The sequence below is a fragment of the Scyliorhinus canicula genome, chromosome 21 (assembly GCF_902713615.1).
Source record: "Scyliorhinus canicula chromosome 21, sScyCan1.1, whole genome shotgun sequence".
Taxonomy (NCBI): Eukaryota; Metazoa; Chordata; class Chondrichthyes; order Carcharhiniformes; family Scyliorhinidae; genus Scyliorhinus; species Scyliorhinus canicula.
The window spans coordinates 60,367,986-60,381,275 of NC_052166.1; the positions used below are offsets into that span (position 1 = coordinate 60,367,986).

At 50.4% G+C, this 13,290-nt stretch overlaps 1 protein-coding gene across 1 annotated transcript in view; it reads right to left on the minus strand.

Annotated features, from left to right (window-relative positions):
- Positions 1-7,057: 7,057 nt before the first annotated feature.
- Positions 7,058-13,290, minus strand: part of cercam (cerebral endothelial cell adhesion molecule) — a 90,362-nt gene continuing 84,129 nt past the window's right edge. The window contains exon 13 of the mRNA XM_038782031.1: positions 7,058-8,032. The gene's annotated coding sequence lies outside the window, so the exon portion shown is untranslated. The remainder of the gene's footprint in view (positions 8,033-13,290) is intronic.

Genomic DNA, 13,290 nt, shown 5'->3' on the forward strand with positions numbered 1-13,290 from the left:
CCGCATCCGCCATCGAAAAGACTATGGCGAACGCGGAAGGAAAAGAAAGCCCCCACGGCATAGGCCCGCCGGCCGATTGGTGGGCCCCGATCGCGGGCCAGGCCACCATGGGGTCACCCCCCCCCCGGGGCCAGATTGCCCCATGACCCCCCCCCCCCCCCCGCCCAGGACCCCGGAGCCCGGCTGTGCCATGCTCTGGAGTGCCTCGGCAATGTCCACCTGCTTCTGTGATGTGACTGAGACATGATGTCGAGGCCCTCAGACTGAACCATGCCTTGGGCACCACCACTCAAGACATAGTTGTCATGCTCCAAGAGTTTTTCCTCTGCGGCTGCCACCCTCGCAGTATTGGCCTCAGTGCCTTGGTGCATTGTCAGCACCATCTACTGCGCCCAAAGCCTTTTGGTTTCTCCAATTGACACCCCCTCCTGAATGTCACGGCTCTGGTCTATCGTCTGCATCAGCTCTGGGGCAACCTTGCCCAAAGGCTCGGCATCTGGCTGGGACCCAACTGTGTCCTGGGATCCATCCGACCTCCGACTGCTGTCCCACTTTGGTGTTCCTACCTCCACCTATGTGCATCAGCAACTGCGATGCTCACCAGATTGTGCCCGAGAATCCTGTGCACTAATGTCACCCACTGAGGTGTGTGTCTCTGTGCTGGTGGAAGGTGGGGGTGAGAGCTGTGACACGATGGTGGTCTCATCGGAGCTGTCCTCCGAATTAGTCTTTTGGGTGGAATGTGCGGGGGGGGGGGGGGGGGGGGGGAACAACTTCGGATGGCCTAACCTCATTAGGTGGAGATCCTGAAATGAAAATGAAAATCGCTTATTGTCACGAGTATGCTTCAATGAAGTTACTGTGAAAAGCCCCTAGTCATCACATTCCGGCACCTGTCCGGGGAGGCTGGTACGGGAATCGAACCGTACTGCTGGCCTGCCTTGGTCTGCTTTAAAAGCCAGTGATTTAGCCCAGTGAGCTAAACCAGCCCCAACCAGATCCTGAGGGTCAATGGACAATGTGGTCAGTGAGAGGGAAGAATCATTTTGTCTGACCAGACCAATTCACGAGACATGTCATCTGGGTGAAGGGGCGGTGGATCCTCAGCTCTGTGGCGGATGCCAACCTTGGTGTCCATGAATGCTCTCTCCTTGGACAACCCCACCATTTCCTGGACCCGCCCCTCGTAGGGGTTGAGGACTCGGATCTCTGGTATCCCCCCCCCCCCCCCCCCCCAACAGTCTTGGCCCTTTCCTGCTTATTATGGGCTACCTTCTGTTGCAGGAACAAAGAGAGGGCATTGTGAGCCACATGCTTGATAGGTCAGGAGGTCTATAGCAGGTGGCATGTGAGGACCCTCCTGCACCTGGACATGAAGGAGTCGTGCTGGTGGGTGCCAGGGGATGCCTGAGGAGCGAGCATGAAGATCGGATGTGGGGAGGGTGCCAGGTGTTTAGAGAGGATTTGAGGAAAACTCTTGACCCAGAGGCTGGTGGGAATCTGGAACTCGCTGCCTGAAAGGGTGGTAGAGGCGGGAACGGCCGCAACATTTATGACACATTCAGATGAGCACTTGAAATGCCGTAGCACACAAGACTACGGCTAAGTGCAGAAAAGCGGGATTAGAATAGATAGGTAATTGATACGAAAGAAAAAATGCTGGAAAATCTCAGCAAGTCTGGCAGCATCTGTAGGGAGAGAAAAGAGCTAACATTTCAAGTCTGATGACTCTTTGTCAAAGCCCATAGCCGCATTCTGTACTTGTGCTGCTGGGGGAAACATCTAGTACAATAAAGCCTTCAATTGTCATCCAGTCTCGCTTCTGGCGTCATTGATCGAGCATCACTGGCAAACCCCCGGCCACATCAGGAGCCCCTAGAACCCAGATCTCAGCTGGGAACACCAGGGAGGCCAGTGCTCAGATGATCTCCCCTGATCCACACATTTACCCTTTGGTTGCAAGAAGATCTACATTACTGAAGCCCTGCTCTTTAATGTTTGATTGTTGGCAGCTGCCTCAATGGTGCAGAACGTCCCAAGAGTGCAGGCTCACTGTCAGGCATCAAAGTTCACTTGACCTTCTCTGAAACTAATCGTCCTCTGAAACGTGGCATGTGTGTCCTCGAGGAGGCACTTGAGAGTTGAGGAGTGTGAAGTGCTATTACAACGAACAAGGCTAATTCCTCATTTGAAATAGCCTTAAGCTGTGAAGCTAGAGGCTGCTCACAGTCAAAGGGGGTGAATTTGACTTTCAGGATAGAAGCCACAGCAGGGTTTCTGTCCTGGGAGAGTTTGGTGGGACAGACAGGCTGCAGCTGTCGTTGCCTGTTATGGGTTTCCACAATATTTAAAGATGGCTTGAAACCTCACAGGCGCTAAGACCCTCACCCTCCTCCCAGCCCAGGGGTGACCCCCCCCCCCCCACCCCGACCAAGCCTAACCTCCTTCAAGGGTCCCCGCATCCCCTCCGAGCACGGGGGCAGCAGCTCTGGTGCCCTTGAGCTGTATGCCAGAAAATGGAAAGGCCTGTTCACCTCCCCTCAGCAGCCACTGAGCCAGCGTCACCGTTTTGAAAGGAGCACCAAACGACACCCGCGCGATTTCTCGCTGGGGAGTTGGTTAATTCCCGCGAGGCCGCTGCATTTGACTTCAATCTCGTTAATGAGATTGAAATGAATGCAAATGAGGGTCAATGATATTCTTGCCATTTTTGGACGAGATCTGGAACTCGCCATCGGGAGGGAGCCGGGTGAATTGCATAATGGTTCGTGCCGGGAGCGAATCATGATTCTGGCCTTTCCTGCTATTTTCCCGGTGCCCAGATCTGCACCTGGCGCAAGGCGGTGGTTAAATTGCACCCAAGTACCTTTTTTTTCGTGAAGCTGGCTTTATTATGGAAATGATTAAGGAGTCTGCTTTTTTTTTAATGAAGCACTTCCTGTTCCCCTCCACCCTGTCTCTGGATTGGCTAATTTGAATCATATTTTGAAATACTAAGAACGTGCACTTATTGCATAGAATTTACAACAGAGAGGCTATTCAGCTCATCTGTTCCATGGTGTGTGCCTCTCTCTGGGGGAGGCAGTGGCAGAGTGGTACTGACACTGGAGTGTCATCCAGTCTCGCTTCTGAGACTGGAGTAATAATTCAGAGACCCAGAATAACGCCCTGGGAACCCAGGTTTAAATCCAACCACGGCAGATATTGAAATTTGAATTCAATAAAAAAAAAACGATGACCAAGAAAACATTGACAGATTGTCATTAAAAACCCATCTGGTTCATTAATGTTCTTTAGGGGAGAAAATACACTTGGGTGGCACAGTGGTTAGCACTGCTGCCTCACAGTGTCAGGGGCCTGGGTTCTATTCCGACCTCGGGTCACTGTCTGGGTGGAGCCTGCACTTTCTCCCCATGTCTGAGTGGGTTTCTTCCGGGTGCTCCGGTTTCCTCCTACAGTCCAAAATTGTGCAGATTAGGTGGATTGGCCACGCTAAATTGCCCCTTACTGTCCAAAGCTGTGTTTTGGTGGGATTGCTGGGATGTCTGGGGAGTGGGTGGGCCTAGGTAGGGTGCTCTTTGGGAGGGTAGTGCAGATTCAGTGGGCTGAATGGCTTCCTTTTGCACTGCAGGAACTCAATGATACTATGATCTGGCCTATGTTATAATATGCACAGCACTTATGGAGTTGGAGCAATCTATTAACCTCCCCGTGAGTTTGGCCGAATACAAGCTCCCCCGCTAAAAGGGCGGGGGACCATAAATCATCCATAGTTAAGTTCCGTATAAAGTTGGCCAGGTATGGTACAGACAGTTCAGAACCGGTTGGGATCTGGTGTATATTGTAAATACTAGTGTGTGTTAATGAACCAAGTTTTCTTAAATCTACTCGGTCTGGACTTGCTTGTGGTCTACAAAACCCTCACCTGACTCCATACCCATAGCAAATACCCTCTGAACTGGTCTGGCAAGTCACTCAGTTCAAGGGCAGTTAGGGACGGGAAACAAATGCTGGACAGGCCAGTGACACCCACAGCTCGCGGAGTGTGAGCTCCCCTACTAACTACAGGGCTAGTACCTGTAGTTGGGCCAAATAGGAGCCAACCGACAGAGAGAGAGAGAGAGAGAGGACCCAGTAAAGTCTAACCAGGCCTCCATTGTAAATAATACAAATCATAAATAAACATTTTCTTTATATTACTCATAAAATAACTCCCTTTGCCTCCACTAAAAAAAAATCATCAGAGAAATGGAGGTCTTTTTCTTTTCACCTTTTTTAAAATCGAGCTTCTGGTCACCTGTCCCATTGTCAGCTTTGATTTGCTGGGGCAGCATGGTGGCACAGTGGTTAGCATTGCTGCCTGAGGACCCGGGTTCGAATCCAAGCCCTGGGTCACTGTCTGTGTGGAGTTTGCACATTCTCCCCGTGTCTGCGTGGGTTTCACCCCCCCACAACCCAAAGATGTGCAGGGTAGGTGGATTGGCCACGCTAAATTGCCCCTTAATTGGAAAAAATAACTGGGTACTCAATTTATTTTAAAAAGCTTTGATTTGCTGTCAGTTCTGTATCCGATAGCACACTTGGGATGTTTACCTATGATACAGGCGCTACGTAAATGCAAGTTGTTTTTAGGTCTTGACGGTTCAGTAAAGTACACCAAGAATATTATTATCAACTCAGCCATCATTGGCATTCCTCAGCTAGACGACTTAATTAAAATACACCCGTTATCCCGGACACAGGCGGGCTGAAGGAGAAATAAATAAAAGGCACACAGAAATATTTAGTTTTAAAGATTTTTTTTTTTTAAACTCAGACCAGCTGAACACTGAAATGTGTGGTGAAGAAAATATTATTCCACAATCTGACACCAACACAATCGCAAAGAAATACTTCACATGCATGTCAGATGTTTCGACAGGTTTATGGCTGGAAGTCGGTACACTCAGAGATCTGCAACTCCAATACACATCTCAGTGCACCTATCCCTCCATAACAGTGACATCCCTGAACTTCCCCTGAAGCACTTTGAACGGAAGGGTTGCATTTCTGCTCCATGGGTCTCGGGGCAGAGTCCTTGCCTGCCGGAGAGTGTGGGCCGCCGCTGCTGGTCGTCCGTCTGTCCATGCATCGATGGGAATATCAATGATTCACCCGGATTGTCATTCGATGTGGGCACCGGGCGACGAGGGCTCTGCACCCCCCAGGGAGCACAGGAGCAAGGCGAACGTTTACCCGAAAACTCCAGTTCCAGAAGCCACGGTTTGAAAAACGTCAATGTGAACCAGCACCCTCTCCTCCGACTCCCTCCCCCTCCTGCTGTACTTTCAGGGTTTAGCGCGAATTCATGTTTCCAGATTTAACTCTTTTTCTGTACCACGCACTCTTACATACACTCCACGGATTCCTCTTTCTAAAATGGGTTTCTGCGGTCTTAAACCTCAACCCTTTCAACTCCAGGGATTGAAGAAGAGAGAAAATAGCACTTAATTTGGACAAAAGGGATTAGATTTTGAACAGGAGGAGGTGGCCAGGACATGAAAATATCAGGATTTGGAAGGGTTTGTCGGAGAGATCCATCTTCTTGTCTTCCCTTGGCCAGCAAAATATTTCCTCTTATCTCTGTAAATGAAAGATGGGCACTATTTTTTTTAAACAAACTCTCTCGACATCAGTTTCAAGCATTCAGGACCCTGAACCCATTCAACAGAAGTTAAGCGGAACTAATCAAAATTTACTGCGTGCCCTTATTTTTTCCCTTCGATTTTATTCCCAGCGCTGGCAGCCAAACTACTGCTGGGGTTGGTAGCATGGGCAACCTGCTATCTCGACCATGGATTATTGAAGACAATGGACAATAAAATTAAGCTCAGTGTAAACTGGGTTACTGATTCATTATGAGCCTATAAACCAATTGCACCCCATTCAGAAAGAGGGAACATTAACACTTTCTTTTAAGCATTTCTTTATCCACACTTTTTCACACATTTGGGGGATAGTGGGAAAGTGGTGGAATGATCCCCGAGCTGATTATCAGCCTGTTTAAATCATTGAATCATAGAATTTACAGTGAAGAAGGAGGCCATTCGGCCCATCAAGTCTGCACCGGCCCTTACAAAGAGCACCCTACTCATAACCCTATACCCATAACCCAGTAACCCCCACTTAACCTTTTTGGATACTAAGGGCAATTGATCATGGCCAATCCACCTAACCCACACATCTTTGGACTGTGGGAGGAAACTGGAACATCCGGAGGAAATCCACGTAGACACGGGGAGAAGGTGCAGACTCCGCACAGACAGTGACCCAAGCCGGGAAAAGAACCTGTGACCCTGGAGCTGTGAAGCAACTGTGTTTACCACTGTGCTACCGTGCTGCCCCTGTGGACATGAGTTATGAACACTCCTTCTGTGGCCCACAGGTCCTGAGCGTTGGACTTGAAGTAGGAACCCTACCACTGTGCCACAGGTCCCCCACAGTGGTAATGTATTACTGGACTAGCAATCCAGACAGTTCCAATCCCACCAGGGCAATTGAGGAATTCCAATTCAGTTAATACATCTGGAATACAAAGCTAGCCTCATTAATAAGTATAAAACCAGTGGATTGCCATCCAGTTCACTCGTGCTCTTCAGCAGGGGAAATCTGCCGCCCTTACCTGGTCTGGCCTACATGTGACACCAGACCCACAGAAATGTGGCTGACTCTTAAATGCCTTTCTGAAACGTCCTGGCGAGCCACTCCTTAGGGATGGACGATAAACATTGGATTTCCCAACAATGCTCTCGTACTGAGAATGAACTTGAGAGAAAAAAAAACACAGGAATGGAACTGGAAGTGCTGCTGGCTTCAATTCAAGGTGGAGAATTAGCCTCAACCTCACCCAGTGTCCCACACAGCTGCTTGGCGTTCAGGCAAGGAGTCACTGGATCTCCAATCAGGAACAGTTGGGGAGGTGGGAGGTTGGGAGGCGCGGGAGTGGAGGGGAGGGTTGGCGGGGGGGGGGGGGGGGCGGCAAAGTATTGGGTGGCCTGGCTGTAATTTCTTCCTCTTCTTTTGCTTATGGACTCCACTCCAGCCTTGTGCAACAATGCAGCTGAGATTAGCCAACTCAACACAGACTAGCAATCAAACCTGGGCCCTCCAGTCTGGAGGCCTCAGTACTTTAGTGGGAGATAGCTGTGCGCATAAGGCTCTCCCAGGCGATGGAGCCCGGCCACATCTACTCAGGAGGAATGTTCTTTAATACCATTCAGCAACTTTCACTTAAGGTACCCCCTTGCGTCATGTTTCTTGTTACCCGGGAGATGTGTAAGTACTGTTCGATTTCAAGGCATGGCTAAAGGCCATTCAGCCCACTGTGGTGTACTTGACATTTAAGCACACGTCGTCCCTGTCTCCCTGGCATCCAGTCTCACCTGCTCCACCCCAGCGCCAGAACTGCCACCCTGTCTCTGCTGCCTGCTGGAGATAACCTCTCGGGGCAACAGGGCATTGGGGATGATGTAACACCCACTGGAGATTCTGGACTGGAGGGAGGCTCGTTCAAAGCCGTTAGTTTTCCTACTGCCTTAAAGTCTGAGACATTGGTGGATTAGGGGATAGGCCTAGAGTGGGGGGAGGGAAGGGGGGGGGGAGGGTGGAAGCGGTCCTTGGCGGCTAGTGCAGGGATGCGGGTAGGTTGGAAATTCTTGCCTTGTGTGGTTCAAAGGTCTTGAAGGAACTATCTACATGCACAAATGTCTTTCCTTTGCTGGTGAGTTGGCCTGTTATTCAAGATTATTGCACAATGACTGTGTCGTGTGTGCCGCACTGGGTAACACATTACACACGTATCAAGTGCGGAAAAGGGGTTTGAACAGTTTTTGCTCGTTGTCCAGGTTCATCTCTTTAGCTGTATAATCTTTGTCTTGACAGTTTGGCTTTGGTTAAAATTCGCAACATTTGCAGCCGGGCAATCTTCATTCAAACTTCGACAGTTCCGTCCGTCCCAGTCGTTATCTTCTGCAGAAAGTTCACTTTCTGTAAACTGAGAAAGTGGAAGGATTTTAATTTTTAATAATGAAAGAGAAGTCTTTTCCTTTCTCCTGAGACGGCTTTTCCACTTTCCAAACCATTGCCAGGACATAGTTACGGAGATGCTGGCTACCCTCGGGGACGTAACCCAACTGACTATACTCTGTAATGGAAAGCAGGGAGCAGAAGATGGCAATTCGGCCCCAGATCATGGGGTGATAGTCGCCTTAATCCCATTCACCTGTCTTGGTTCCAAAACCTTGTGCGGGAAAAATTCACTGACCTTTGATTTGTCTACAATCATAGAATTTACAGTGCAGAAGGAGGCCATTCAGCCCATCGAGTCTGCACCAGCTCTTGGAAAGAGCACCCTACCCAAGCCCACACCTCCACCCTATCCCTGTAACCCAGTTACCCCACCCAACACTAAGGGCAATTTTGGACACTAAATGCAATCCACCTAACCTGAAAGTCTTTGGACTGTGGGAGGAAACCGGAGCACCCGGAGGAAACCCACGCAGACACTGGGAGAACGTGCAGACTCCACACAGACAGTGACCCAAGCCGGGAATCGAACCTGGGACCCTGGAGCTGTGAAGCAATTGTGCTAACCACTATGCTACCTTGCATTAAAGTTATTAATTGAGCTGGCAACGACTGATTTTTGTAAAAGTGTGCACATGGACAGGTTTGGCAAGCTAGCTGGCCAATGGGATGGGATTTCTGGGGATGGGGGGGGGAGGGAAGAAGAAAAGCACTCCCAAATCCAATCCTGCCCTGCTTCAACATAACCCCCACCTCCCAACTGGCCCCACTGAAGAGTGGTCAGAGACGGGGCGGTCAGTTCACTGCGTAAACTGGCCGCTGCATTTCCTACAATCCAACATTGCACATTGTGGACGTGTAACAGGTGCACAGCCAAGCTCTCCCAAACAGCCATGTCTCAATGATCATGTTATCGGTGTGAATGCGCGCTGCAGATTGAGGGGTAAATATTGAGGTTGCTGAGGAGAATTCAATCTTTTTTGGAGATTGGTATTGGATCTTTGGTGTCCATCTGGGAAGGCAGGCGGGGCTTTGGGTTAGCCGCTCACCGAAAAGATGGCTCCTCTGATGGTGGTGTACCGAGGGAGTGCCGCACTAAGGTCAGGATCTTAGGGAGGGGTAGGTGAGACAGATGCTGCACTCGGGGTTTGACAGGTGGGCTCGGAGGGTAGTGTTATCGGTGCACTAGAGGGGAGGTTAGTGCCACTGGCGAGTGTATGTGGCCCCAACTGGGATGATGCCGGGGTTTGTGAAGAGGGCGCTGGGTGCCATCCCGGATCTGGACACCCAGATAGTAAGGGGGTACTGGAACATGGTGTTGGAACCGAAGGTGGATAGGTCCCAGCAGCGCTTACTGACCCAGTGGGATGGGGGGGTGAAGGCCTTGGCCAGGCTCTTGAGAGAGATGGGAGGACTGGACCCATGCAGGTTCTTACATCCGAGGGAATGGGAGTATTCATTTTTCACTTTGGTACACAAGGTGTATTCGAGGATTGACTTTTTCGCGGTGGAAAAGGTGCTATTGGCTGGGGTTAAGAGGTCAGCGTACTGAGCAATTATGATTTCAGACGACTGCATTGGATGGATGTGGTTTTGGAGAAGGGGGCAGCCTAGAGGCTAGGGTGGAGAATTAGGGTGTTAGCAGACCGGAGCTTCTGCGATAAGATTGGGAAGGTGGTCAAGGGGTGTGTAACGTTTCATTGAACTGGGGAGGTCTTGCGGTCGGTGGTTTGGGAAATTCCAAAGGCGGTAGTGAGGGGGGGTGGTAATCTCGTTCAAGATTTTTAAAAATAAATTGAGAGTACCCAATTAATTTTTTCCAATTAAGGGGCAATTTAGTGTGGCCAATCCGTCTACCCATTCACATCTTTGGGTTGTGGGGGCGAAACCCATGGACAGCAACCCGGGGCTGGGATTGAACCTGGGACCTCGGCGCAGGTAAGGCAGCAGTGCTAACGCACTGCGCCACCGTGCTGCCTGATCTGGTTGAAGGTTAAGGTGCTTAGGGAGGAGAGGAAGGAACTTGCTGTATTATTATTGGGTGCCGAATGCGGAAACGTGCGGGGCTGGAGCAAGGAGGCTGTGCTCTGTTGGTAAAGGTGGAGGCAGGCTCTTGTAGGGGGTTGGCAACGGTGTTGCTCCCGATGGCCCCGGGAAAGCACTCCGGAGAGACCGGTGGTGGTGGCCACGTTGAAGATGTGGAGGCAGTTTAGACAGCACTTTGAGCTGAGGGCCTGGCTGAACGTTCGTAGGCGGGTCTTGGGCTGGATGTCAGCCTCTCTACCCTGTGCCACAACGTGGCAGGGGGACCTGCTGGAGTTTCTGATCCGGGAGAAGGTGAAGTTTGAGCTGAGGGGGTTGAAGGAGGGGGTTCTTCAATTTTTGGGCTTTGCACATCATGCAGTTTCGGGAGTTCCTTCCTTTTGACTGTTGAGGGAGAGAGGGGTTTTGCGGGGGGGCGGGGTAGTTTGTTTTATGTATAGAATCATAAAATTTACAGTGCAGAAGGAGGCCACTCTTCCCATCGAGTCTGCACCGGCTCTTGGAAAGAGCACCCTACCCAAGGTCAACACCTCCACCCTATCCCCACAACCCAGCAACCCCACCCAATACTAAGGGCAATTTTGGACACTTAAGGGCAATTTATCGTGGCCAATCCACCTAACCTGCACACCTTTGGACTGTGGGAGGAAACCGGAGCACCCGGAGGAAACCCATGCACACACGGGGAGGATGTGCAGACTCCGCACAGTGACCCAAGCCGGAATCGAACCTGGGACCCTGGAGCTGTGAAGCAATTGTGCTATCCACAATGCTACCGTGCTGCCCACTTTATTTGTTTGGGGTTGTTTTTGTATTGTGAAAATGTTGAAAATGTGTCGAATAAAAAAAACGTTCTAGAAAAAACATCTGGCAGTTGTGAAAAGCACGGTATAAATGCTTCATTTCTTTCAGAGGTTGGTGTGACTTCACCCAGTAGGCACTCAGTAGATGTAGTTTTCCGTTTTGTATTTCATGCCAGGGCAAGGGGGCACCGAGAGACTGCTGGGTGTTCACAGACAAGCGCTCAGAGAGTTTGGGATGATGCAAAGTGCTGGGCTCCAGCCAGGGAATTCTTGGCAACACAGGGTATCAGCTTCCCAGCAATGAGCGGCAGGATAAGGCGGGCTTGTTATTCTTGCTGATTACAGCTGGGATATCCGCATTACGGCTCAAAATAATATATCTCGGTAACTCACTTTCTGAGAATAGATACAGATCTGTGTACTTACAGGGACAGTTCATGTAATTTGACTTTAGAACTATGGGTGTATGTCACGCCTTTGAAAGGATGACAAACGTTCGAGCTTATGTGCCAGAATGTAACAAGACACCGACTTTGCCAGGTTGGCGCTGCCCACTGGTGACAGCGAGAATCTGTCTGATGCTGCATCTCAAACTGGTATCCCTAAGGGGCCGACGGAGGTTAGCAGATTTCTGCATGTTCTGTGACAGGTTTTAACTCCAGGAGAGGGCCTGCAGCAGAAGCGAAACTGTCCCGATCGCAACATCATTAGCAAATCCTGGATTCTCATTCTTCAGACCTGCAGTGAGTGGGGAGCCAGAGGGGTGGGGAGCTGAATGACGAAAGGTGGGAGGAGCAGCCCCCAGCACACTCAGGTCCATGGGGGCTGGGTTGGGGGAATCCGAGGGGGCCCTCCTTGTCCTGGTGGGCAGAATGGAGACATTAAAATTAGAATCTGTGGGAAGCCAGTGGGTGTGATGTCGGAAGCACCTGCAATTTTAACCGCCTGCTCGCCCGGCTCCTGCCAGTCCATCAGACTGGGTTAAAACCAGCCCTATTATGCCTGTTGCTCCATGCCAATCTCAAATGTTTTATTTCCTGTGACTGACCCAAAAATTAGGTCTATTCTCAAAGGTTTCTGAGAGCTGGCCGATATTTTCATTGGCTCTTTAGTGAGTCAGTATTTGAGGAACAATGTATGGAGAACGGTAACATCCTCAGGGGTCATATGTGCCCTGGGTGTGTGCCAACATTTGCGGGGGTTCCTGCATAAGAAGAATTTGAGCGCCGCTGTGGGCAGGATTTTCCGGCCCTGCCCATCGCAAGGATCATCCAGTCCAACTGGGCTGGAAAATCTCAGTATATCAACTCCTCGGGGAGGCACGGTAGCACAGTGGTTAGCACGGTTGCTTCACATCTCCAGGGTCCCGGGCTCAATTCCGGCCTTGGGTCACTGTCTGTGCGGAGTCTGCACGTTCTCCCCGTGTCTGTGTGGGTTTCCTCCGGGTGCTCCGGTTTCCTCCCACAGTCCAAAGATGTGCAGGTTAGGTGGATTGGCTGTGCTAAACTGCCCTCAAGTGTCCAAAAAGATTGGGTGGGGTTACGGGGATAGGGTGGAGGTAGGGTGCTCTTTCTAAGGGCCGGTGCAGACTCAATTTGAACCAAACTATTTAACATTTTATCGATTTAAATTTCCCCAAATGTTTCACAGGAGTATTACAACAGGTAGTTAGTTACTGGGAATGCACAAAGACACTACCTTTTGGAATAATTGTATGGGGCAGGGTATTATACAAGGATATCCCGTCCCTAAATAGGTTGCCCAGTGTGGATCAAACTGGGGACAACGAATTGGAGGCAGACACATCACCAGGATGTCCATTGTGAAACATTCCAGTTACAGGGATAAAAGCTTCCCAGCCACCTCTCAACCACAGCAAGGGTGCGGCACAGTGAAAGCTAGAAGCTGTGGGAAATGCGTCTCCAGCGGATATGCTATGATATTGGGTGGCACCGTGGTTAGCACTATTGCTTCACCACGCCAGGGATCTGGGTTCGATTCCCGGACTGGGTCACTGTCTGTGCGGAGTCTGCACGTTCTCCCCGTGTTGGCGTGGGTTTCCTCCGGGTGCTCCGGTTTCCTCCCACAAGTCCCGAAAGACGTGCTTGTTGGGTGAATTGGACATTCTGAATTCACCCTCAGTGCACCCGAACAGAGTGTGGTGACTAGGGGCTTTCCACAGTAACTTCACTGCAATGTAAGCCTACTTGTGACAATAATAATGGTCATATTAAAAGCATGCAGACTCAGGATGACCCGGGTATGACCCATCCAAGCTTCCAGGATAGTGATGACCTGCTCCCCCCTCATGACGGAGATATCAATTAGTGTGTACTGAACCACTGTGAAGTATGGACTGTAACGCGGCCCTTCAGCTTCG